Source organism: Myiozetetes cayanensis, unplaced genomic scaffold (genome assembly GCF_022539395.1).
Source record: "Myiozetetes cayanensis isolate MyiCay16 unplaced genomic scaffold, myiCay2020 scf1, whole genome shotgun sequence".
Taxonomy (NCBI): Eukaryota; Metazoa; Chordata; class Aves; order Passeriformes; family Tyrannidae; genus Myiozetetes; species Myiozetetes cayanensis.
Genome location: NW_026086604.1, coordinates 4,136,675 through 4,163,436, shown reverse-complemented (window position 1 = coordinate 4,163,436; position 26,762 = coordinate 4,136,675). Strand labels below are relative to the sequence as shown.

The 26,762-nt window shown below is 42.2% G+C and overlaps 1 protein-coding gene across 5 annotated transcripts in view; it reads right to left on the bottom strand.

Moving 5' to 3' along the window:
* FAM135B (family with sequence similarity 135 member B) overlaps positions 1-26,331 on the bottom strand; it is a 216,488-nt gene extending 190,157 nt beyond the window's left edge. For 3 of the 5 annotated variants that reach the window (XM_050324921.1, XM_050324923.1, XM_050324933.1), the window contains exon 1: positions 15,990-16,193. The gene's annotated coding sequence lies outside the window, so the exon portion shown is untranslated. Of the gene's footprint in view, positions 1-15,989; positions 16,196-26,296 lie in introns of those variants that run through there. The other 2 variants (XM_050324912.1, XM_050324903.1) reach the window with 2 other exon arrangements.
* Between the last annotated feature and the right edge of the window lie 431 nt (positions 26,332-26,762).

Genomic DNA, 26,762 nt, shown 5'->3' with positions numbered 1-26,762 from the left:
GGCAAGTGCAAGGTCCTGTCCCTGCAATGACATAACAAAGGGCCCAGTACAGGCCTGTGTGTCCAGCCTTGCTGGAAGGGAGCTGGGGGTCCTGGTGGACAACCAACTACACAGGAATCAGCAGTGTCCCCCTGCAGCAACAAAGGCAAATTGGATCCTGGGGTGCATCTGCAGGGACATTGCCAGCAGAGACAGAGATGTGATCTTCTCTACTCAGTGCTTGTCAGGCACAGCTGGAGTGTTGTGTCCAGTTCTGGTCCCCACAGTTCAAGAAAGACACAGAGAGCCTGGAGAAGGTCCAAACGAGTGCTATGACCTGACTTCTGAGGAATGATCAAAGGAGATCTCTTCTGACTGAAGGTCTCCTATCCCTGGAGAGGAGAAGACTCAGAGCATCTCTCATCACTGTATTAAAGGGGGACTACAAAGAGGACAGACTATGTCTTCAGGAGGAGAAAGCAAAGGGCAATGGGTTCAATTTACACCAGAAGAGGTTTCACGCCTGTGTAAGAAAAACAGTTTTTACAGTGAGAACAATCATTCACTGGAACAACCTCCACAGGGTCATGGTGGAGTCCCCATCTCTGTGAGTTTTCTAGATGTGACTGGACAGGCTGTGAGATGATCTCATCTCGGCTCCCTTTCCAACAAAATGTTAGGCTGAATGAACTTGTGACATCTCTCCCAAACTCAGCTATTCTGTCATAATGAAATGTTAAAAAATGTATATCCCAATGTGTTTGATGATAATTTCCCTCAGATACTGTTTGATGCAAAAATGAACCTGATGGGAATCTTTCTATTTTCTCAGCCTCTTTGTGAGCACCTGGGAGATTTTAAACTCATCCTCTCATCCTGTAGCAGGAAATTTTTTCATTGGTTATAATAATTAGTAGTACTTTTCTCCCCTTTCCCATTTTCTTTCTTTAAATTTGCGTCCTTTTTTTTTCTTGTTAAGTTTTTGTTGTGCTGTGTTTGGGTTTTTGTTGTTATTGTTGTTTTTTGGGTTTTTTTTGTATTGGGGGGGTTGTTTTGGTTTAGTTCATTTTGTTTTGATTTTTTGCAAGCATCATGGCTTAAAAGTGGTTTTGAATCTACATACAATGTAATGCCTTTGACTTTCACAATTATAAATTATTTCACCTTCCATTATTCTAGGTACTCAACAGTTAGTTCAGGGCACTACTGCACCCAGCTTGGCATATGACCACCTTGTTGATATCAAAACCAGGAGTTAAAACCTTTCCCATCCAGTGGGAACTTTTTCCATTAAATTCATAGGAGATGAGAACATAAATACCTCACCTTTCAGCTAAGAGATTTCCTTGATTCTGAGATGAAATAACATATCCATTTTACTCAAATCCAGAGCACAGAAATCAGTATGAATTCTGGTCACCTGCTTTGGAAGCCTCCTACTTGTGAAATGGAGCCGTAGGAGACAATGACCAAATTAAAATGCGTCAGTTTAGGGGATGCCACACTGCTGGTAAGACATTGAAATGTTTTGGAGAGCACACCCATGGGACCTATAGCAAGGAATCTTCTGACTGTGAGTGGGCAGGTGTTTGTGTTCAGACTCAAAATGAAAGCCCTATATTTCCCACAAAATTTTTTGACAGAAATAAAAATATTTTGATGGATCAGAAGCACTGCGTCTCAGTGAATCAACGCTTTTCATTTAGGTTGTTGTTTTGTTGGTTTTTTTGTTGTTTTTTTTTTTTTTTGTTTGAATAGCTTCTTTCTCTAAAACAATTGCAATTTGACATTAAAAAAGGCATCTCAAAACTAAATAAACTGAACAGTTAAATGGGATCCCTTAATTTCCACATTTTTCCCTAAAAAGAAAAAATCTAGATCAATACTTCCCACAGGTTGACATTATTTTAAGTGAAAATACATTTTAATTGCCAAATATTTAATGGTTTGAAAAATAAAAAAAACATGATTAATTCATCTATTCATAAATAACCTTCTTCCCAGTTCTTATGTACCAAATCTTATATTTACTCACAGAGAATTTTATTTTCAGAGGTAATCATATACATAGAAAGGTTTTCTGAAAAATCTTCTCTGAGATGGTGAGACTTATTTTTAAGCTGGCAAGAGCTATGAATCATTTGAGTTAATTCTTTCCATTGTAGATTACTCTGTATTCATCAACAGAGAATTTCATCTTCTTTCATACAGCTTTGTCAAGTTGCCACAAGTCACCCCTAAGTGTAATAATTCTGCATTTTCTACCATTTTTATTACTTTTTTGATCATTAAATTGATGATCTGGAAAAAAAAAGGATTTATTCAACACTGATTTGGGTCTTATATTAGATTTGTTGAGACTTGACAAAGATTCATAAACAAAATAGGACAAATATTCCTCTTAAAATTAAAAGCAAGGAGTTTGTATTCAGCCTCAACAGTTCCAGTGCTACAGACTGGAGAGGAAAAAAATGTTTAAAAGAATAGGTTAGGTTTCCTGGTGATAACCCACCCTCTTGACCTACAGATCCTGAGAAACCTGGTCTAGCGGAAAGGGTCCCTTCCCATGTCAGAGGGGTTGGAACAACATGAGCTTTAAGGTCCATTCCCACCCAAACAGTTCTAGGATTCTATGACTGATCCCTACCAGAGCAGCACAGAAATCAAGTGAACAGCAGTTGTGCAAGACCAGGTACCACCACATTGCACAGTGGTGGAGAAAACACACTGACTGTATCTTAAACACATCATCCAGGGTGACAGGTCTGTGTGTGGAATGGGTGGCAACAGCTGTGGGTCAGGAGCTTAGTTTACTGCCTGGATTTTCAATTTAATTATTAATTCCAAACACCCCAGGTTTTAGGTATTTTTCTGGCATCATACTGCTGCTCTCCTTGACTTCAACCAGACTCAGAAAGACTTACAGTGCACAAGCCAGGATGAATCTGCAACCACGTTGGAAGTTTAGGCTCCAAAGCAACAAAAGGCAAAGTCCAGGGGATTCATGATGGAGACAATGATGTTTAAGCCTCATAAAAGCATAGAATCATAGAATATCCTGATTTGAAAGAGACCCACCAGGATCATCCAGTCCAACCGTCCTTCACAGGACATCCCCCAAGAATCACACACCTTATGCCTGAAAGTGTGTCATGGTTTAACACCAGCCAGCAAGCAAGCCCCATGCAGCCACCCACTCATTCCCCCACCAGAGGGATCAGCAGGAGAATCAGAGGTAAAAAGTAGAAAACTCATGGGTTGAGATAAAGACCAGTTTATTAGGGAAAGCAAAAGCCAAGCACACAAGCAAAGCAAAAACAAGGAATCAACTCACTGCTTCCCACGAACAGGCAGGTGTTCAGCCATCTCCAGGAAAGCAGAGCCCCATCACACATAATGGTGACTTGAGAAGACAAATGTCCCACTGCCAATTTGGGACATCAGATGTCCTCACCTTTCTCCTTCTTCCTCCCAGCTTTATATATGGAGCATATGTCATATGTCATACTGTCATATGGTCTGGAATATCCCTTTGGTCAGTTTGGGTGATCTGTCCGGGCTGTGTTTCCCCCAGCCTCCCAAGCACCCTTAACTTCCTTGCCAACGTGGCAGTACAAAAAGCAGAAAGGGCCTTGGCTCACTCTAAGCCCTGCTCAGCAATAACAAAAAACATCTCTATATTATCAACCCTCTGTTCAGCACAAATCCAAAACACAGTTAACTCTGCCCCAGCCAAAACCAGTGCAGAGAATTAACCGAGCACTTCTTGAACTCTGTCAGTCTTTGTGCTGTGACCACTTTCCTGGGGAGCCTGTTCAGTGCCCAAACACCTTCTGGGTGAAAAACTTTTACCTAAAATCCAACCTAAACCTCCCCTGACACAGCTTCAGGCCATTCCCTCAGGTCCTGTCACTGGTCACCAAAGAGAAGAGATCAGTGCCTGCCCCTCCTCTTTCCCTCACGAGAAAGTTGTAACTGCAATGAGGTCTCCTCTCAGCCTCCTCTTCCTCAGGCTGAACAGACCAAGTGATCTCAGCCACTCCTCATGTGACTTCCTCTCTAGGCCCTTCACCATCTTCATGGTCCTCCTTTGGACACTTTTCAAGAACTTCATATCCTTACATCCTCAGTATGGCTTACTGTCACTCTAATACCAATTGTAGGAACTAGGCTATAAGGCATGATTCTTTTCATAAGGTTTTTGATTTGCTGTGTACCAGACATACTTCATCCTTTTGGAAATCAGCTTCTAACTCCCTTACTTTCCCCACACAGAATAAGCTATTAAAGTACAAATAAGATATTCACAACTAAATACTGTTGTCTGTGAGGAACTGCTGGTAAATAATGGAAATTTCCTCCACCAAAATGTCTTTTTATTTTCTCCTAATGTGCAGCCACAACATCTGCAAATACCAGAAAGAAACACGTCTATTTCTTTAAGAGAAGCTCTATGTTCCATAAATGCACCCACACAAAGCACTAAATTACTCCTTCCAAACAAAGGGTACTGCATCTCTGAACCACTGCAGAGGTGTGTGTATGCTGTCTATGAACCAGCTCTCTGGGGGGCAAGGAAAAGGTGCTGCTCCTGCTTGGGCTAAAGCACCCTACCCAACAGCTGTGGATCCCAGTGATTCCCTGCTGCAGCTGGGCACCAAGCTAAGGAAGTTATAGTGCCTCTGTTATCCAAGCTGGCTCATAGGTTTTGCACCTTAAGCTCAAACACGCTTTCCAAACAGGCTACATTTTTGCCAAATGTGCCATTTTATTGCCTGGCTATATCTGAGAGCCAAAATCATTTAGTATGCGTAATGTGAGGCAGTGCTAGGGTTTCTTCACCAGCAACCAGCCAGGTGTCCAAAGTGGGGCATCACACAGAGGAATGTGAAAAAATAGACTGGAAACATGACTGGAAAAGGCAAGAGGCCTCTGTATGATCCCTCCTGCAAAAAACATCACTATGCCACACATCTTAGGAATCCTAAAGACAAGTGACAAGGATATCTGGAGAAGAGGGATAAAGCTCAGGATATCCATCTTCTGTTCCATATTTTGACAGTAAATAAGTTTGGATACACTTGGTAAAATGGCAGACATCTGCAGCGTAAATGGCTGTTCCTCAATTATTTGTCCAGGGTTTAGACAGTGAAGACAAAGTCTGAGCATGACCCTTCTGTCCTAAAGAAGGCATTTTAAAAAAAGTTATCTGTGTAGTGCTTTAGAAATAGCTATTTCTCTGCCCTGTCCACAAAAAGAAAGCTGGCAGCTACTTTGGATGAAGCTGACTCCCCTGCAGATCACTAAAATAAAAGAAAAGTAAGTTCTTCTCCTGACCACAATGTCAGATAAAATGCAAATACTCGTGGGCCTGAACATTCCCATAGATGAATTATCAATGGAATTTCTGCATGGAGATCCATGTGTAAAAAGGTGAGGATGGGATGGGCAGATTTCACTACAGTTCAAAGGATTCCCAGACTGTGTGAGTGGTCCCCAGAGTTGAGGGGGCCAGGGAGGGGCATGGCATTCATCCTCTGATGGTCTGGCTTCACAAACTAATGTCTCACAGGATGAGCTGGAGCCAATATCCCTCCAGTTTTGTACTTGTGCAACCATCAGAAGAAACACTCACCCAATACAAGTCTGCACTCCACACTGGGAGCAAACGGAGCTACATCACCTTTGGACGGTGTTACACCAGAGGGGGGATGAAGGAAGAAAAGAGGACTTCTGATGACACCATCATACCCATCCTAAATGCACTGTTGGCTGAATAATCACCTTCTTTTATAAAATTTATTGGAATGGAAACTACTTAGAACCAAGATTCACTTCACCACTCTCACTGTACAGCCAGTGGTTTATACCAATTTTGGATAATTTCTCTGTTTTAAAACTAAGAAATACTGTTCTTTCTAGCCAGAATATGCTACAGGGATTCTGTTGCCAACCATAACATATAAAAGAACCTATAAAATTGCAGTCACACACTAAGGCATATGTCTCACATTTAACTTAATGTTTATCTTGTCAGGAAATTCAGCTAGACCATGCCAACATTTTGTTTCATTCATGCTGTCTTCAAAATCATCTGTTGTTGAGGGAGAAGAAGGAACAAGAGAGAAAAGAAAATGCAACAAAATTGTTCGAATATATATATATATATAAAGGGAACAAAATTCAAGTTAACCTCACAAATAAGATTCAAAAGCAAAAGCATTGTACAAAAGACTCCATCAGTAACAGCATTCACCTTCATTTAGTGGATTGAAGTTGCCATCTCCAACTTCATCTGGAAAATTAAAAAATATTCTAAAATTCTAAATTCTAAAATGTGCTCTTTGCACATCTACAGCAGGAAGTGGATTCCTTGACTTCTGATAAGCCTTATTCTGTTGAAAGGTTTTGTGATTTTTGGTGCTGAGGAAGTCACATCGACTACAGACCCAGTATCAGCCACTCCTGAAGAACACACTCCAGACAAAAATCAATTGCAAAACAATCAGAAGCAAAAGACTGAAATGGCAGATATATTTTTCAAAATTATCTAAAATATCTTAGTTTCGTTCATATTAGGAAAAATATTTCCTTACTTAAAATACAGCTTACACAACTAAATAATTAATCATGATGAATTATTTAGAGAGATGTGGACTCAGTATGTTTACAAGTCCCAAGCTGTTTTACAAAAGAGGAAACATTTATATAATTGGTCCTCAAACTCTTTTTTTAAATGTTCTTATGATGTGAGGTTTCTGATTATCAGTGGCACTGGTCCTGAAAGCAAAGCTTTTATAAACAGAGCTTTTGGTGGGAAGATGGGAGCAGCAGGAAATGACTAAGTAAGGTGATCTTCTCTTAGTAATTGGTGATTATTGCTGCTGAACAGATGATTCTTCCAAACGCCATCCTATAAGCCTTGAGTTATCTCAGGTATGGTAAAAGGTCTCCAAACCAGATATAATTAAATCACTGACCTGAGGCATTATCTCCCAGAACAGTCATCTACCATGTACAGACACAGGGCAAGCCAGACCCATTTCACTATAAACGTCAGCACTTTCCCCCTGGCAACGCATATTCCACAAGTCCCCAGAGGAAGCCATTTATGCTGAGGAATAAACCTGCCCTTGACAGTCCAAGGACGCTTTTGATAAGTTCATTTTCCCCTCTGTCATGCTCTGTACACCACTCTCCTCTCAGAGTCTGCCAATTTCCTCTGGATATCTCCAAGGTCAAAGGTCCTTATAGACATGTACTCTTTACACATATTGTCAGATCTCGTCTCTCTCTCTCAAAATAAATGCCCCTAAAGCTCCTGCTAACCCTAGTCCTGGCAATTCAGAAGATCTCAGAGGCCACTAACTTTTAGTTATAGATGGGTAAAAAGCTGGACTACATAAAACCCTAAGAAAGCTGGTCTGACCCTACAGGTGTCCCTGATTTTAGCAGGTAACTGGAACAGACATTCCTACCAACAGGAATCATCCTATGAAACTATCCTATGAACAAAAATGGCTTTTTATTGTTCACTTCATCAAAGAGTAAGTACAATAGCAATGCCAGAGAGAATCTGACTGGCTAAGAAGGACAGGCAAGCAAGCTTGTCATTTCTATGGTCCCTTTATTCAGAGTAACCTCAGCCCAGAGAAGCCCACACAAGAAGCACCTATCCCAAGAACAATAACCTCTGTGCTTTGCCTGGTCTGTCTCTAGCTGGTCCCCACAACCCTGAAGAGTCTCAGAAGAGACACAAAGCAGATCAATGTCCTTGGATCTCCTGGCTGTAATACAGCAAAAAAGGAAAGCAGTCACAACAAAAGCTCAGGTGCATTGAGGAAAGGACTTACCTCTAGACTGAATCTTATAAAACCAGTTCTGTTAGCTGACATTTCTTCATACAATATACTGGCATTTTCTGCTTTGAGGGAAGCACCTGTGCTTGTACAGTTAGCAGGCACCTGACTTTGGGAAGGGAAGTAAGGCAGGAGCACTGATGCAATCACTTGTATTCCTCCTGCCTGCAGATGTGGAGACCAAAGCAGCTACAGCCATATCCTTGCCCATTCCTGTCCCAGCTACAGATCTCTCTGTATTCAGGCATGGAAAGGAGTCCCACAACAGCTGGGTTTCATTACACACAATGCAGGGATTTTGAATTAGAGCATTAAGGCCTTGCTTCTTGTCTTCACTCTTTCAGCACTATGTTGTGTTTGTGTCATTTATCTGGAGACAATATCTCATCACTTGTGCCTGACACAGTCAATCAACTCCTTCTTTTCACTGAACGCTTTTCTTCATCTTGGCAATGCTGGATTAGTTGTTGGGCTTAATGATGTTGAGGTCTTTTCCAACCTAAATGTTTCTATGATTCTGCGATTCATCTGCAAGGTGTTCCTCACCTTTGATCTAACATCTGACAGTGCAGCAGATACCCATGTTTGCACTGCTGATTCTGGCATTACATGTATCCTAATTTCATCTAACTAACCTATTTCAGGGTCCCCTATCACCACGACATCTGGGCCACTCTTATCTTATTGTCATGGAGACTACAAAGCTCATGGAGGAAAACATGCACACACTAAACCGAATATCACCCTCGTAAAGCCCAAGTTGAGAGGCTGGGTAAACCCTGTGAGGCTGTAGAAAAAAATTAGATAAATCTTTTTGAGCACAAACAACGCTTGTGCAGAGATAACTCCAAGGCTCGTAATTCAGCAGCAATCTTGACATCTGCTGTTTATCCCCAAGCAGGAGCAGGGAGCAGAGGAACAGAGTAGCCATGGTTACATCTCGGTCCCTGCTGCAGGTCACTCCCATGTTGTCGGGTAACTCCAAGATCACAAAGTCCCACCCTGGGAGCAACTGGCTTCCCAAGTCGTCTGACACGGTCTGTTTCACCCTATATAGTCTGTTTATGATTCTGGATAATGATTAACTTGCCAAGGGTTAACTTGCTATGAGGAGCCTTGCGCATCTCAGGTGGTGTTGGGTCCTCACATATGCAGATCACCACAGAGCACTGCTGATCCAGAAGCTGCCAAAAACAAAGGAAAGCCATTCCCCCCACTGCCAGGGCCCAACGTGTGTTCAGCATGTGCTGCTCTAGACAAGAAGGTTATGCTGTTGTGTATTTTTAGTTCAACTCGCAACAACTATTTCTGCATTCCAATTTCTGGTGCTGACTTATCCCACCTTCTGTTTCTCGATTAGGGTATTATTATTAGCTACACTATAACCATGAGTTTCTCAGCACGGCAAGTTTAATAAGGCACTAATGTCACCCACAACCAACGCAAGTCAACTAAAGAAAACAAGGCCTAATTTACAGTGCAACTAAAAATTAGTGAGAGCCAGCTGATTATTCCTCACTAGTTCTTTTATTTTTTTTCCCCAAATAATCTTTCTTCCTTCTTCAGACAAAAGAATTGATGCAATCCAAAAGAATGGATGCAATCGAAAATCTATTCCTTCCTTCCCCACCACAAAAGAAAGAACATATCTAAGGGCTTTTCATGTAACCTTCTGGAATTATTATTCATCTCCATTTAGGGTCAACCTAGAGATATGGACTTCTCTCAGAAAAGAGTAGCCTTGCTGAAATAATGTCTCTCTGCCTTGTCACTCTTCTGTCTCTCAATGCCCCTGAATTTGCTGCTTGGTTCCCCAAGCAAAGAAAAGGAATGCTCAGGTGGCCATGGCATCCCAGGGTAAAACAGCAGCATGACTTTGATCCATCCATGGCAGCCAACAAAAGCTTTTCGACTGATGGGGTTCAGGCTTCCACACCTTCCTCAAACAACAGTCTCTTTTCAGCCTTGTGCATTATCTTTCCTTCTGAAAGGACTTTTGTGCACGGGGATGACTCCTGCTGATCCTGAGGTCAGTGGCAAGCATCCCATAACCTCCAGCGGCGAAAGGGCTGGGTGGCTGCAGAGCAAAGCACTCTAGAACATCACACAATGCGCCTTTATTTCCTCTAACACCTACCCTGGCAAACTGCACCCTCACACTGCTCAGCCTAAACACAGCTGCAAAGAGGGGGGTGAAACAGAGGGAAAACAATGAGGCAAGGACAGAAAAGAGAAGTTTTCAGCTGGGATTTTAAGCCAAGACAGGCAGTAAAAGAAAATAAATAGGGTTGTGCTGCTCTGTGGTGTAGAATAGGTTTATGCAGTGCAGTCAACTCTGTAAGCGCCTGTAAGAGGAGTCACCTGCAGCAGCAGAGGCTGCTCAGCTCTAATGAAATCCATCTGGCTTGTCCCACAGAGATCCTCGTGTTTTATGACGTGGGATAGTTGTGCCCTAATAGCGCAGAGGAGCTGTGCAGATGTAAGGCAGTACCTGCTGAACTCAGGTACTCAATCACACAGAGGGTGAGCAGTTGCTACAGGTATTGGCAGCTTGCAAGCCTGCATCATGGGCTCAGCACCTGTAGCTAAGAGTCCCAGTTCTCTGCAGAAAACACACAAACCCAGAATAGCTCACACAAATCCAGAAAAGCAGAGTACAAGGGGGCACGATCTTCCACAAGCGCATGTTGCCCCGTGTTTCCACACCACCTCTAAAACAAATGGGGGACTTTTTTATGGGAAAACAAACAAACAAACAAACAAAACCAAACCAAAAAAACCCACAAAACCCCAACACTCATAAGCCAGGGCCCTATTTAGCTAGAACATGAGGTTACGCCATCTACAGGCATCATTTGCTCACAATGAGGTCAAGTCAAAGCCACTGAGAAGAATAAGAAGCTATGAGTGGAAAGAACAAGATAATTTAATAGAGATGGAAATTTTCATACTGAAACGCCCCACTTGTCTAGGATTCTGTGGATGGAAATACTGGTCCTTTTGCTCTGTCCTTTAAGAAATCTTTCTCAGAAAACAGGATTGCTTTTCCTGCTGCCACAGTGGTTTTGGCAGTATGGGCTGACAAATTGACAGAGATACAAGCAACATTTCACTCAAGCTGCATCCTCCAAGTAATACTCATGTTCTTTTGGGCCGTAAAAAGGTAATGGGACAGTGCCTGCCAGCCACAGAAATAAATGCAACGTTAGCAACTTGAGAGAAACAGAAATTACATTAGAAGATGCTGGCAGAGCCAGATTCCTTCCCAATCACACAGATCTGGATAGTAATACAACAGGAGAAATTTGTTTGCTCAACTAGCTGGACCAAAAAAGAGCCTGGTGCTCCCCAGGCTGCTAAATGGTGGCAGCAGGGTCTTAAAATCACAGGCAGTCCCTACCAAGCCAAGTTACATTAAGAAAATCCCATTCATCATTGTGCTGCACTTTGTGAATCCTTAAAAGCCACATCATGACCAGAGGTCAGAGGTTGAAATTTCCACGCAAATAAGAAAAACATAAATTTATTGTCACACCACTGCCATGCATTATCATGTTGCTTCATATCTGCAATTTCACCTCTAAATTCCAATGGTATGCATAAGGTCTTACCTATCCATGGCAACACCACATAGCTAAGAACAAAAAAAAAAGGAAATTATGATGAGTATAGCTTCTAGATATACCTGTACAAAATATATATGCCAATATACTACTACAAAAACAAGAATTTGACAAGTATATAGACCGGGAAAAGTTCAAACTACTGCTTAGTTTGTCTTACCTCCATGATCCTAAACATGAGAAAACACAACAGGTATGAAGAGCATGTCAGTATTGCATCTACCTACAGTGCCTCATATGCAGTAAGGGAAGTAAACTTTGTGGGTCCTTCTGTGTCCACTGAAAATAATCTTAGTATTGAAACATACCCAGGTCTCAGGTGTGAGGGCTCCAGACACACAGAGACCACACCAAAGCACATCTGAACCCAAGAGAAAAGTAAAAATGCCATGAAATTTCTGGAAAATTTGTAGCAGGACCAGAGAGAGCACCCACCTCCCTCCAAGATATTCTTTTTTGACGTGTGACTGCACATGGATGTTAGCAGCATCTAAGTGTAGAAAATAAGATCATTCTCCCTTTTACACTTTGTTTGGATGCTCTGTCTGCTCCGGGGAAATGGGGAAGAAATAAAGCTGCTAAATAACAGATTCCTTAATATTGCAGGCACTAATAATAAGATTAGAGGGAGAATAAAATTGCATCGTCTTGGATTTGGAAGATCTGGAAGAAGCCAGCTTCTCACTGACTCTCCAAGCAAGTTGAGATCGGGCATGTCACAGTGCTGACCTTAGAAGAAGGGCTGGGATCAGCCCAGCAGCCACAACTGCTCGGGTAATTCCAGCCCATCATCTCCCAGAGCAGTGTTTGCAGAGGTCACACTGCATCACGGGCCATGAGTTTCTTACAGCCTGTCAGGCACTGCCAGTGTGGAAGGAAGGAAACTGGGCACAGGGCAGAGCAGAAGAAATGCACACAACATGAGACACTTGCACTACTCATGCTTGTGGACACACTTTGCTCAGTGCTCTGCTGTGGGAAGCACAGACAGAATCTGCCTCATCAACAGGGGGAGAAGGAAGGAGGTGGACCCCAGGGATTGCAAAACAAAGAGACCAAAAGCTTGTGCTACCCCTGAGCCAATAGACTAGGAGGAATTATAACCTCTCCAAGTTCTGATGAGGGCAGCTGCCCAGTGCACAGAAAGGTTCACATTGCATGATCTTGGGTATGATTTAGACTTTAGGAGAACCTACTAAGACCAGTCTGACTCCTTAAGAAGATGAAAATATGGTTATTTCTGTATGCATTTGCTACATATTTTTACATATTTTTAAGGGAACCAAACAGGCAGAGAGTGTCCAGTCTCTAACATAAAGATTTCACCCTTGTCCTGGGTGGTGGAAAAACTTTTCTTTTCCATGGTTAACTGTCTGTCTCATTAAGCAGTGAATCTAGCCAATCACCAGACAGTGTAAAAGGAAAAAGCATGCTATTGTAAGAGGGAAAATCACAGAGTGTGATTATAGGATAGAGTAATAAACAGCAGTTTACACATACTCTCAAAATAAAATGAATAGCATTGTTAAACTAAAGGCAAGGTACAACATTAATCTTCAACTCTTCTCTTGCCTCAGGGTACTATGGAGCAGGATCTGGAAAATAGCAGCTTCCTTATTTAAAAAAAAAAAAAAAAAAAAAAGGAAAAGAAAAAACTAAAAACCAAAACCCTCTCTCTGCAGCATTTCCAAAATTCCTGCCTCAACCTCAACCTGTTGGCAAATGCTGAGTTCAGAACAACAACTACGGTATAAGTCTTCATTTGTTCTGAGTTCCGAGAGCCACAGTGGGTGACTAATGAAAATAAGGAGCGAGATTTTAAAAGATGCTCAGTTATATCATGAGATAGATTTTTTTCCTTAAGACAGTGCTAGTGAACAATAAGTGGGCATCAAGAGAGCAGCTCTTAACAGCCCTGCCCAAAGCAAATGAAAGACCGTGTTCCCTTTCATTACTAAACTAATATAATATAATATAAAAAGCCATAAGGTAAAGTGAAAAAATCTCTTCTAAGCTTTCCAGTTTAAGCAAGGGAAAGAGCTGTGGGGGTGGGGGGCACTGAGCATTAAGAAATGGTTATCTGAGGGGGTTTGCTTGCTGTTTCCACTGATATCAGCCTCAGTGCCCTGAATTTCCATGAACAGTCCTCCACAGAGAGTTTTTACGGCCAAGCAGTGCTCATGAAAATGTCAACCTTCCCTTTCCTTTCCCAGAGTCATTTCTAACAGTATTTTCGCAGCCCCACAGTAATCAAAAGTCCATATATGAGTTCTGGCTTCTCCATAATCACCTGCTCACAGCTAGTAGCAAAGCAGGACTGTGTAGGAATACTTGCAGGGTGTTAATGTGTAATACCCAAAGCCCTTTGACCTTCAATCATCTGCTTGTGCTGATGAGAGGATCGCTGCTCTGTGCCTCACTGAGCTGCCCCTGGATTATGCACTTTACATCTCTGCAACACGTATAAACAGGATTTTGGCTCTGTTACTGGTCTTTCAGTGTCAGCAGCATGATCAGGTTTGTGCTCTTTTTACAGACATTTTTACAGGCACTTTTATTCCCTCTCTGTTATTACAAAGAAGTTTCAAGATTAAATAGTCTCTAGGTTTGAAGCAAACACCAAATCTTATGCAGAAATACATGATGTAATGTGCACAGACTTGTCCTTAAGGACTATAGCCCTACAGTGCCTTAGTTTAATTAATATAAGTATCCAAAATCATCCTCTTCAGTTAAACTTGGTGTCTGTGAGCACTGTTATTAACATGGATCAAAGAGCCCCTTATAGAGAAGACCTGTTGTGATGAGAAGGTCAAGTTCCTAAGGAAATTATTTTGCAAATCAAGGCACTGATTCCAAATACTTGCCTATATTTTCTTTTATCTATCCCTCATCCTATCAATTTCCTTCAGGATGGAACATAACTCCCAGGTAATTTTTACAACATTTCTGCATAAGAACTAGACATGAGGTCCTGACTACCCAAATTCCTTGCTCTGTACCTTGCAGGAGGAGGAGGGTGTTTATAAACACAGAGAAAAGATGGGCCCAATTCTGTATTCTGTTCTATATCTATAAACTTAAATTATATACCAGCTCCTGCTGATTTTAGGAGGACCTGCAGATATGTAGCAAAACAGAAGACTGGGACCAAAAAAACACTCTGATTTTCAAATCAGTTTGAAAGACAAGTACCTCTTAGCCTTCACTGTATGTACAAGTATATACATATACATACATATATATATATATATATATATATACACACACAAATTTACCAGTACTTGTATTGGGTCATACTTAGACTGTCCCCACATTATAATTAGGAAGCAGAATTAAAACTGTATCATATCCTGGGATGGGCTCAAAAGCCTTCTATTAAAATGCTTATTATCAGTAAAACCAGCAGCATTTCCAGCCACACAGACAAGGATGATGTGGGGAGGACAAGGGACACCAGAGAGGTAGAACAGGGGGGTTTAAAGAAGGAGATAGACAGCAGCAGTAGCAGCTGATCTCTTTCTCCTTACTGCTGACAAAAACAAACAAATAAACAAACAAAAACATTTCCGTGGAAGGAACTCTCTGCAGTCATTACACAGCAAACACTCACCACTTGGCTTAAACTTACTTCTTATCCTCTCTCCCTTCATGATCCTCAGACAAACGCACTCATCCACATCTATTTGCCTGCACAAGGACACTCCACAGCTTTGTACCTCTTCTGTTTATGAAATGACAAGGACTGTCCTCATGTGCCTTTGGGTTAGAACTATTCTTCCTACCTTTTGAAATGTACCCAGTACGTGCTTTCTCACAACAGACGAAGTCAGCATCTTTGACTGTCTGCCCATTAGACCCACATCTCTAAGACTTTTTTTTCTTTTTTTCTCTTTTTTTTTTTCACTTCTTAGAAGTTGTAAAGGTTTAAGAGCAATATTTTTACAATTATATATATACATACATTCTCAGGTATGATTAAATTGTTATTGCAATGCATTATTTTCCCCATTTTAAAACACTTAAGGTAAATCTGACAGTTGTAGACTACAGTGAGGTTTCTAGTCTTGACTATTCACACACCTCTCCTCTTTACAGCTCTCTGCTGAATTTGATGAGATTTATTTGTAGAGTGGGCAGAGACAGAAGTGCACTGTCGCATTTTTTTTCTTTAGGGGTTATTAATTACTGTGTCAACCTTTGCTCTGCTGCTGCTGTCCACTTTTATTTTGGAAGTGCAGCCGTTCCCCACTCTGATCACACTGGGCTCCCCCATCATCCCATTTTCTACTAACCTTTTAGAATATTATTTATTATTCCTTACGTATCTGGGTGGAGGAGAGGGAGAGGGACAGTATGGCAGAGATGGGAAACATGAGCCGGAAAACATGCTTGCCTGGAATTGTCATCACACTGCTGTTGGAAGGAGCGAGCCGGAAAACTCGCAGCCAACACTCGCACGCAAACACACGCCAGGCACACACCACATCGATCTCGGGGAGTTTGTGAGCAGCCCCACAGCTCTTACCTGGGTTGTCTGGGGTCCTTCTGCAGTGCAGCTCCCTCAGCTCCCTCTGCCCTATTCCCCCTGGGAGCAGTGGGACCAGGGCTCTGACCGGGTGCCGGTGCAGGTAAGGGATGGCAGCAGCTGGCTGCAGCCTCGGCTGCCGGGCTCTGGCTCCTGCCAGGGCTGCTGCTGCTGCTGCTGCTCCTGATGATGCCGAGGAGGAGGAGAGCCGAGTGAGGAGGAGGAGGATGCTGGCGGTGATGCTGTTGCCATGGTTACCCAACTCGGCGGCGGCACCGCTCAGAGCAACAGCTGCCCCAGCACCCAGATCTGCTCGAACCCATCGCTGCCAAGCAGCCCTCGATGTACAGGTACAGGGATGCCACCCCAAAGCCCCCCTCCACAGGGGCAGTGACAGCCGGGAGGATGGAGGTCACTCCTCGACATGGTTTTGGGGCTCTGGGAAAAAACAGTCATGCATCCAAAATGTTTGGATTCTGCACTTGTTAGTAAAGAGCTCACTGCCCTGCAAAGGTCAAACACCAGCTTCCAGGAGGGCAAAGTTTTCTTTTACAGGTGTTCTTGCATTTTTATAAGAGACTGAACAAAATAGCGAAGCTGAGGAGGGGAATAATTTTCAGAGTTCCTGTTGTGATGAAATTTTAAACTTTTTTTAGCTAAAGGCCAACCCTCTGTTTTTAAAATGAGACTTAAAAGTGGAATTTTACTGTATTCCTGTATAAAGTGTTTTTTGCATAGAAAAATCCCCTTTAAAGTGAGTTCCCTGTGTGAGAGAGAATTGCCTCTTACCACCAAACAGTGAGAAAAAAAACTCTCATAAAGGAACACTCTTACACAGCACAGGACACTAATCTTTCATGCATGAAGCAAACAGGCTGAACTTTGCCTTTGCCTAGTGATCTGAAAATAAGAAAGGAAAAAGACCTCAGGTGAATGGACTGCCATAGGATCAAAACATGGAGTATTAACCTGGAGAGACATGTGAAATCAAGGCATTCAGTTGCCATTTATGCATCAAATATGCATGTCATGAGGCTCTCATTTTGCACTGGAACATCACAAGGCACAGCAAGGTCACAACAATCAAATGTCACTTCCATCCAAAAACGATAGTGCAAAGCTGCATAACGCTCATAAGCCACGACAGTTCTTTCAGGAGCTGGTACTGTTTTCAGGACTTTGTGAAACCCTGTCTGAAACCTACTGGAAAAAAAAAAGAAAAATCACTGGTGGAAAGTTTCTAAAGAGATTTGCTTCCTACTGCCGGATCTCTGCTTGAAACCTGGATGCTGCAGACAATAGGAATCTGAGCTTGAGACACTAAGAAAACACACTGAGTGCATCTTCCTGCTTTTTCCTGTTTTTCCTACTTTTCCTATTTAAGTATCAGACCTGGAGAAATGGTTATAGGAGATGGGGGCCTACAGGAAAGATGGAGAGGGACTTTTTACAAGACAGGGCAAGAGTGAATGACTTCAAACTGAGAATAAGTTTAGATTTGATATTAGGAAGAAATTCTTACTGTGAGGGTGGTGAGGTACTGGAACAGGTTACCCAGAGAAGCTGTGTATGCCTTGTCTCTGGAAGTGTTTAAGGCCAGGTTGGATGGAGTTCGGAGCAACCTGGTCTAATCTAAGGTGTCTCTGTCCACAGCAAGGAGTTTGGAGTAAGGTGTTCTTTAAACCAGGCAGTTCTATGATTCTGTGATGTGCTGGTGGCACCATCTCTCAATATATTCTAGAAGAACACCATGTTCATTTGCAGTCATAATGTGGTTCATATAAAAGCATTTTCTATGAATCTCATTACTATGACAGAACCTGGAACTACCGAACTGAGGATTCAAAATGTGCCAGCCAACACACATTGTCAGACCTCCATGGAGTAGCTTCCCATTTCACAGCCTCCATGTGTCTTATAAGACTAGTCACCATTCTCCCAATAGACATTTTAATTAATCTCCTTTCAGACAACAATTGTGATGTCCACTCAGAGATTATGTAGAATAGTTGACTCAAAAGGACTTTCTAGCCCTCTAAAAAGAAATAAATATGTTATCTATTTGTTATCTATTTTAATCTTTAAAGATGTCATGCATGTAAAACTTGAGTACTCTGAAACCCTTTTTGACAGCTAAAAAATATTTTGTGCTTGTGTGGCCCTGGGGATTCCCTGCTTTAATTTTGAATGCAGGGCGAGAAGATCTCATTGCAGTAATGACTGTGAGCACATCTAAATCACCCACTCCATAACTAACTAGCTGACAGTAAAACCCATGGTTATTCTGAACATATCCCTGATACCACAGGCAGATCTTATTTCAGCACAATCAGGAGGTGTACTGCAAAATATAACTGCTGAGGTACATGTAATCAGCTTGCAAGGTTGTATTTTCCAACTTTGCTTATTTGGGCTATTTTTTGAAAGGTGTACCTTTGATTTCAAGAACACACATAAGAATAGCAGAAGAGACCTGGCTCTGGCTTCAAGTGCTTTGGCTCAGTGTGGTTGTGTTATACCACTGAGGAACTCCCCACACTAATTCTCTTGTTGGTACTAATCTGCAACACTGAGGAAAAATCCTCCCCTAAGGACATGCAGAGCCCACTAAAACCAAGGGCTCTGATGCCTCCCTGTCTGCACCCTGCAGAGCGTTCATCCCCAGCTGTGTCAAGTGAGTACAAAGTGAATATAATGCTCCAACAAAGCACAAAAAAAACCCAAACCACCACTAAAAAAATATAAGGTGAAATGGTTTTATCTGCCCTCAGTCATGCAAGGAGGTCCTGCATGGTGGGATTGATGATTTGCATCAGTTCACTAGGGAGATAAGTGGTGTTACAGTATGTAGAGCATGCTGATTTCAAAAGGAGATATGATTCGATAAAGAAAGGACACCTCACAGATGTATTTGACAGAGCCTGGAGGAGAGGCTGCATTTTCAAACACAGTATTAGTTTTTAAGGAAAGAACCGATGTCACATCTTGCAGCCCTGCCTAGGAATTACAGATCCCTTAGGGCATCTCAGATGGTACTAGACACCTGTGTTTATGCATCTTAGGCATATCTAGATTATTTTCTTGCTTTAAATACTAAAGATAGGAAAATCAACTTAGCCTAACACAGATTTCTAAAACAAATCAATTAAATTCCCCCATTGTGACTGTTTTTCTGTCCCCTGTTGTTAGTAAAACACCAGGGTTGACTAACTTAGCTGTTATCTACAGCATCCTGAGGTAAAGGCAAATTCCATCCCTAAGACTTGTTTAGAAGAGCTATCAGCCATTTGAGCTCTGATGCCTGTTATCAAAGATTAAAACCAAAAAGTAGATTCTGGAAATGCCTCTTAACTGCTAGCTCCCACAACAGCCTGAGGTTTCAGCCATGAGGATAACTGAGTTCCTGTTTAGCTGCTGTTCCCAGACTTGCTGCAATCGGAACAGCACAGACATCCTTGGACAAACTGGTGTCCCAGAGCCCAGCATGGGCAGAAAAATTTATATTCTAGATTCTTTCTGTAGAGATTTTGGGTTATTTAATAGTAACCAGAAACAGATATTCCCATTAGGTATCAGGATTCCTAACAGATGTTCAGTGGAGCAGTCTATGCAATAGGACCTGTAATGGGCTGGTAAACATTTCTACAGGTTGCACACTCTTCTTCAGCCTCAACACTACTCAAGTTGCAGTGTAATAATAATTCTTCAAATTATGTTAAGAGCAGGGTTAAGTAAAAAAAGTCTTAAAATAACTGAAATAAGCTTAGAATTACAAAATTATTACTGCCTGTTCATACCTGACAAATTTTGGTGACCTTCTAGGATTGGGCTACAGCACTGGTGGGTGGGGCAAAGTAAATCACATCCACTACCTGGACTTATGCAAAGCGCTTGACACTGTCCCACGTGACATCCTTGTCTCCAAATTGGAGAGACAGGGGTTTGATGGATGGACCACTCGATGGGTAAAGAATTGCTGGAAAGCCACACACAAAGAGTTGTGGTCAAGGGCTCATTGTCCACATGGAGATTAGTGACAAGAGGTGTCCCTCAGGGATCAGTCTTGGGGCCAATCCTGTTCAACAGCTTAGTCAGCAACATGGACAGTGAGATTGAGACACCCTCAGCAAATCTGCTGATGACACCAAGATGTGTGGTGCAGTCCCATGCTGGAGGGAAGGGATTGCATCCAGAGGGACTTTGACAGATTGGTGAGGTGGGTCAGTGGAAATCTCATGAAGTTCAACAAAGCAAAATGAAAGGTTCTACACCCAGACACACCTGCAGGTTGGGCAGAGAAGTGATTGAGAGCAGCACAGCAGAGAAGGACTTGGAGGTGAGAATCGATGACAAACTCCCTATGAGCAGCTTGTGCTCACAGCCCAGAAAGCCAAATGAGTCCTGGGCTGCATCCAAAGGAGCATGGGCAGCAGGTCAAAGAGGTTATTCTGCCTCTCTACTCTGCCCTCGGGCACCCCACCTGGAATGCTGCAACCAACTCTGGATAAGGGACATAAGAAGGGCCTGGAACTGTTACAGCAAGTCCAGAGGAGGCCAAAAAGTTGACAAGAGCACTGGAGCTCCTCTGTGAAGGCCACGCTGAGGGTTTGATCAGCCCAGAGAAGAGAAGGTTGCATGGAGACCTCATAGCAACTTTCTGGTATCTGAAGGGGCCCTAAAGGGAAGCCAGAGAGGGGCTCTTCATCAGGAACTGTAGTGATAGGACAAGGAATAATGGGGAAAAATTGAAAGAGGGGAAATTTAGGTTAGATATTAGGAAGAAATTTTTTACAAAAATTACACTGTTACACTGGAGCAGGTTGCTCAGGGAGCTTGTGGATGCTTCCAACCCTGGCAGTGTTCAAAGCTAGGTTGAATAAGGCCTTGAGCAACCTGATGTAGTGGAAGATGTCCCTGCCCATGGTGGAGGGGGTTGAGACTAGATGATCTTTAAGGTCCACTCCACCTCCTTAACATTCTATGATTCCTCAGATACCTCAATGCCAGCACATAAAACCAAATATTTTGAGGCACAAGCTTGTGACTTTAACACACACAAGGGCAAGTGTGTCTCAGGCAGGCTGTCTCAAGTGGCAAGGAAAGACCACAACCCTCAGCTTCCACATTGGAGCATCCAGTGAGTGGTCAAAGACAGAGTCCACATCTTGGCTGCAACAGCTTTCTTCAAGCTCTGAGACACAGTCTGCAGCATGAAACCCCTGTGAGAGCTCACTGTGCATGTGTGACATGCCCCACTGTGGCTGGGGAGCAGAACGTAGGACCAAATGCCTGCTCCAGGCTAGAAGTAGGAAATGTGACAGCTCTGTAGTTAACAGAGAGGGAAAATTCAGCTCCTTTTTTAATAAACTCAGAAGCTGAATTTACCTTTTGATTGTGATGCAGTTTCCAGGGACTGTTTATTTCTACTTTATAATTTCAGGAAAAGGGAAAGTCTGACACACAAAACCAAACAGAACTCTCAATCTTGGGGCATTGATTTCTTCTGGATCCTCTGCATGCTCTAGGACTATTCAGATGCCAAGACCCTTTTAGGAAGCAATGCACCATATTGCTATAGCAGGGTTTGAAACACCCTCTGATGCAAATTACACAGTCTCAAATAATCCAGTTTCATGCTATGCAACAGAGAAGCAGTTAAGCAAAAGGAGGTGAAAAACAGGAGAGGGGATCAAAAGATGCCTTTCATGCAGCCATCTGATAAAAATATATCCAGAAATATTAACTAAAATATATCTATATTTATTTTTATGCAACTGGCGACAGTCAGAGTTCCATCATTCATGCTCCATCACTGGAAGCATTCAATATCAGATTTGATGGGCAACTTGATCTAGTGAAAGTTGTTGCTTCCCATAGCAAGGGCTTGGAACTAGATGATCATTAAGATCCCTTCCAACCCAATTCTAATAAACAGATTGTTGGGGAGTACCACAGTATAAAAGTATTTTTAAAATAATGCAGCTTTTTTAAATCATAAAGTATTTAAAATCACACAGGATTATCATGTATCATAGGGCAATTAAAGGTAAAGACTGCAGTAGTAGCAAAAGTATAATTTATCATTTTGCTAAGCATGTATTTCACACAAAACCCATATAGTATAATATAACAATGAACACAAAGACTTGGCTTGCTTTAATGGTTGTATCCAAGAAGAACTTATACTTCTCTTTGAAAGTCCTTACACTTATCTTGTCCTCAAGCCACAGAGTCCTCATTCAGCTGCCATCCATTTAATATTTCATTCATTCTACTGTTCAGTTTTTAGTCCAGCATCTTGTTACAGCCAAACTGCCAAGTAAACAGCCTTGCTTAAAGTAAGAAAAAGCTACTTTTACCCACCAGTGCTTCCCTTACCTGGAAGGCAGTGGGAAATCTCAGGTTGCAGTCCTCTCATTCAGGGCTCTGGAAGATTGCATAGTGGATAGAAAACAGAAAGTAAATAAACAAAGCACATTTCAGATGTTTAACATGATGCAGACGTCTGATAGGACTTGAAGGAACTATAGCAGTGTTAGAAGTCAGGAAAAAAAAAAATAAGAAGGATTTTGTGAATAACACAGCCCAGGCCTAAAATATCTTGCAGACAGCCTTAGGAGCTGCAGAGCACTGCTCAGCACTGCAGTACCTCACAGAATCACAATCAATACTTTTCTGAACACCCCTGTGGAAAAAGGACTGCTGCTGTCATTTATTTTGTGCATGGAAAACAAGTCCTGGACTTTTTCAGAAGCACCCATTCAAACAGCTGAGATTTTCTGGAGGTCAGTGCTGAACTCCCTGAACACTAAAACAGCTTGCCCAGACAGGATGTGGACTCTCCATCACTGCAAATATTAAAAACTCAATTGAACACTGTCCTCTGCAACCTGCTGTAGCTGATCTCATGAGGTGACTTCTGATATCAACCATTCCATGAAATCATGAACAAGTCTCCTACCCCACTGCTCCCAGCACACATTCCACAGATTCCTGATCTCTGCCCCCTCAGTTCACCAACTCTTCCTTGGTTTTACACACAGCCTCCTTTTTCCTCCACACACACCCCCACGTATTGCCATGCACATATGGTCACACCTCACTCACATCCATCCCTGATATCCTAAATCCAAATCACTTGGTCTCATCCTAGGCCCCTTGTTACCTCCTAGACCTCCCTCTGCTAATTTGGTGCTATAAATCCTAAGAGCAACTTCTTCCCCTTTCTAGGTTGGGCACTGTGCAAGGAACTTTCCTCTTGCAGGACTGTTGTATCTCCCACCTTGGCCTGACCTACAGTATCCCAGAGAAAGGAAGGAAAGTTGCAGAGAAACTTTGCAACTCTGTTTTAACACAGGCTTGGAAAACATCCATGTTTCCAAACTGGAAAACTTAACATATCAGAGGAACTTGTCTGTTTATGTCTAGCTGCTACTAAGCACCCAAAACCTTTTTATTCAAAGGTTTATGGGTTGTCTTACAGCACAAGTTCTGAGAGATAGATACAAGAAAAATACCATTTCTTCTCTTTTCCCTTTGGAGTATCTGTTCCGAAGCACATAAGTTCACGTCTTCCAAAGAAGAGCATATGATCCATTTCTGATGTAGACAAAACTGATTGTTTCTCATAGATTCTTTTATGGAAAGAGCTAAACTATTTTGCCTGCTGTTTTCCAAAATTAATTCAGTGCAAGGCGGATGCCCTTGCATGAAGAGTTTCAGCCCAAGCAATTAAGATACAGCAAAATGATAAGCAATAAAAGCTAGAGTGTTACTATAAGAAATGCTGGACAACCTTAACAACACTCATTGGTATCACTCCCACCTAAAATACATATTAATTCACTAAACAGCCAGATGGGCTTGTTTGCTTAAGACTCTTCCCTAGAGGTTTTCAGCTTCTTTTTTTTAATATGTCTTTTATAATTCAGAATACCAGCTGGCAGTCAGTACTAGTAGTACCTTGCTATTAAGTGGAGTTTGCATATAAAGATTATTTTAAAATATCAGAACCAAACATTATTTCAAAATATCAGAACCAACAACTTGTCTAATTTTACAACAAGCATCAGACTGTAACCTTGTAAGGAGAGGAGAAACATCATCCTCATTTGTGTCTAGGTAAACCATGGTACAGAGAAGCTAAATGTGCTTGAGGAAGTGTGTATTACAGGAGGGAAAGGGATAGGGTAGCTGGTAGCTTACACCAAGATATGCTTGGATGCAACAGGTTATTCAGCCACCAGATGAGAATCTGTTGTGCAAAACCCAAGCCAGTGGCAAACCAGCACTTTCAGCAGTGAGGGAAGTTTCATATTTGAGATTTTAACACTTAGTTTTAAGTTGCTTTAAGTTCTGACGTGTAATTTCCAATCACCATATCACTTTCTAGGCCAATGACACTCCATTTCAGTGAGTAAGATGGAAACTGCTAGAGACATTATTGTCCTCCCTGGCTCAAGGTTGAAATGCAATGATGTGGAGGAGTAGGATCAGGGAAAAGTCAAGTTCTAAACAGTTTTGATAAGTCTGGGCAAAGCAAATTAAGATGTGATTATCCAGACAGATGAGTCCCACCTTTTATCACAGCTCCATAGCCTCCATTACAACAAAACCAGAATAAGATATTTTTCAGCATTCCCACCACCTCTGTTAATGATTGAAGTTGCTAGTGGACACTTTCTTGCTTCATATTCATAGTTGCTTTCAGCAAATAGGATATTCATAGCCTTATGAGAAGGAAGGAGCTTAGTGTAGAAACTTTTGAGGCATGTCTACATTGCTTTGGAAAGACTTGCAGTCTTACTAACCTCTGAAATTCCACAGAATCATCCTCTTAATGCCTCAGTTGAGCACATGTCAACAGAAGTCAGTGATAACACAAGCTACCAAATGGTTTATCTCAGTGTGGAGGACCAAGACTGAGTAGATGTGGAGTTGAAACTAATCTGGGAAGATGACAACATACCATCGTCTCACTGCATATCCCAGCCATATAGGCCTGTCTGCCCCACTGACATCATACAGCCAGGATATTGACAGCAAAAGACACCTGAATGACTAGAGATGGAATCACTTGGGCCCTTGTGTATATTATCTTCTCAACTGGAGGCTTGGTAGAAAGAGATCTGATTTCCTAGTAAACTGAACACCCCACCAGCAAAACTCACATTCAGTGTTCAGTTAAAGCAGAATATCCTTTTACTTGTTATTACCAAAAATATTTAGAAAACATGTTATTTATCCCCAAAAGAAATAAAAATAAAACTATTGAGGATTTTCCCTGTAGGTTACCCCTACAACATGCCTGTTATTCTTGAGGAACAGCTGCAGAGCACTTTGTATAATTTAGCACAGTCAGAGTCCAGGGAACAACTGCAATGGCTGGATGTTCATGTGACATAAGGAAAGACAGTTTCTTTTTCCTTCTCAGCCTCCTGGGTCTGGGGGAAGAGGTGGAAACATGTTTTTATTTCCCCTTTCCCATTCCACCCTAGCAGGAAAAATTTCCCCCTGCACAATCAGCAACAGAACCTTGAACAGAGCCAAAGCTCTGGGCACAGCTCCATCAGACTGTATTTTATAGTCTTCCCTGCCACCCAAGTGCAAATAGAAAACTCCATGTGCACACACCACAGCCCACACAGATGGTGTAGATGGGAGCACGAGGCACCTGGCACTGCTCTGCCCACAGCAACACCACGGCACAACATCCAGAATACTGTTATGTGTAGATCCAGCAGCCAGTGAGGAGAACTGTAAAATATGGCTCTTACAAACACTGCTGTATCCTTAAAATCACTGATTTAGAGTAGGAGACTGGAAAGGAAGAAGCACTGGAAACAGCTGAGACTGGAACTGATGAACTGCAGTCTTGGTCAACACTGAGCTGGTTGTGAGTCTTAGCAGCAAAGAGCAAAGGCCCTCAGGGCTGTGCAAACAAGGCCACAGCCTGTAGATGAAGAGAATAGATTACCCCTCCCTGCCTCAGTGCTCTCCAGGCCACACCTAAATACTGAACCCATTTTTGGTCCCCCCAGTACAAGAAGAAACGATAAACCAGAGCAAGTTCCACAGAGAACCACTGAGAATGTAGGATGTGAAGCACTTGCCCAGTAAGGAGAGAGTGGGGGACCATGGCTTGTTCATCTTGGATAAGACACTCTGGATGAACTGTTAAGGGGTCAGCAGTCTCCCACTACCTATGGGGAGAGGTCACCCAGAAGATGGAAAAAATTTCTCCATGGATATGCATGGCAGGGGAAGCAGAGACAACAAAGATAAGCTTAAATAAGAGAGATTCAAACCTTTTGTCCATGAGAGAAGTCAAGCAGTGAAGCACAATATCCAGAGAGGTTACGTGGTTTTCATCCTCAGAAGTTTTCAAGTCTGGACTGAATAAAGCCTTGAACAATCTTAAGTGACCGCACAGCTGACTGCTTGGAGCAGGGAACTGAGCTAAAGACCCTCTGAATTATTCTATGTTGCCTGTGACTTGTCTCATTACAGAAGTAATTTTCCAAGTTTTCCAAATCTTCCCTTAGTAGCCTGCCTTGCACTCAAGTCTGTGAGAGGAAAAGCATAGATTATATGTTTGTGTACTTCTCAGTGACGACATCCTGGCTAACAGATTGGCACAGCAGGTACACGTCAAACCAATAAAAAGGAAAACTAAAGAAGGCTAAAGATAATCATAGAATTCATCAGAGCATTACATCACATTCTTTTTATTTTCCTTTCTTCTCCAGTCACAAACACAGCAATAGCACTGGC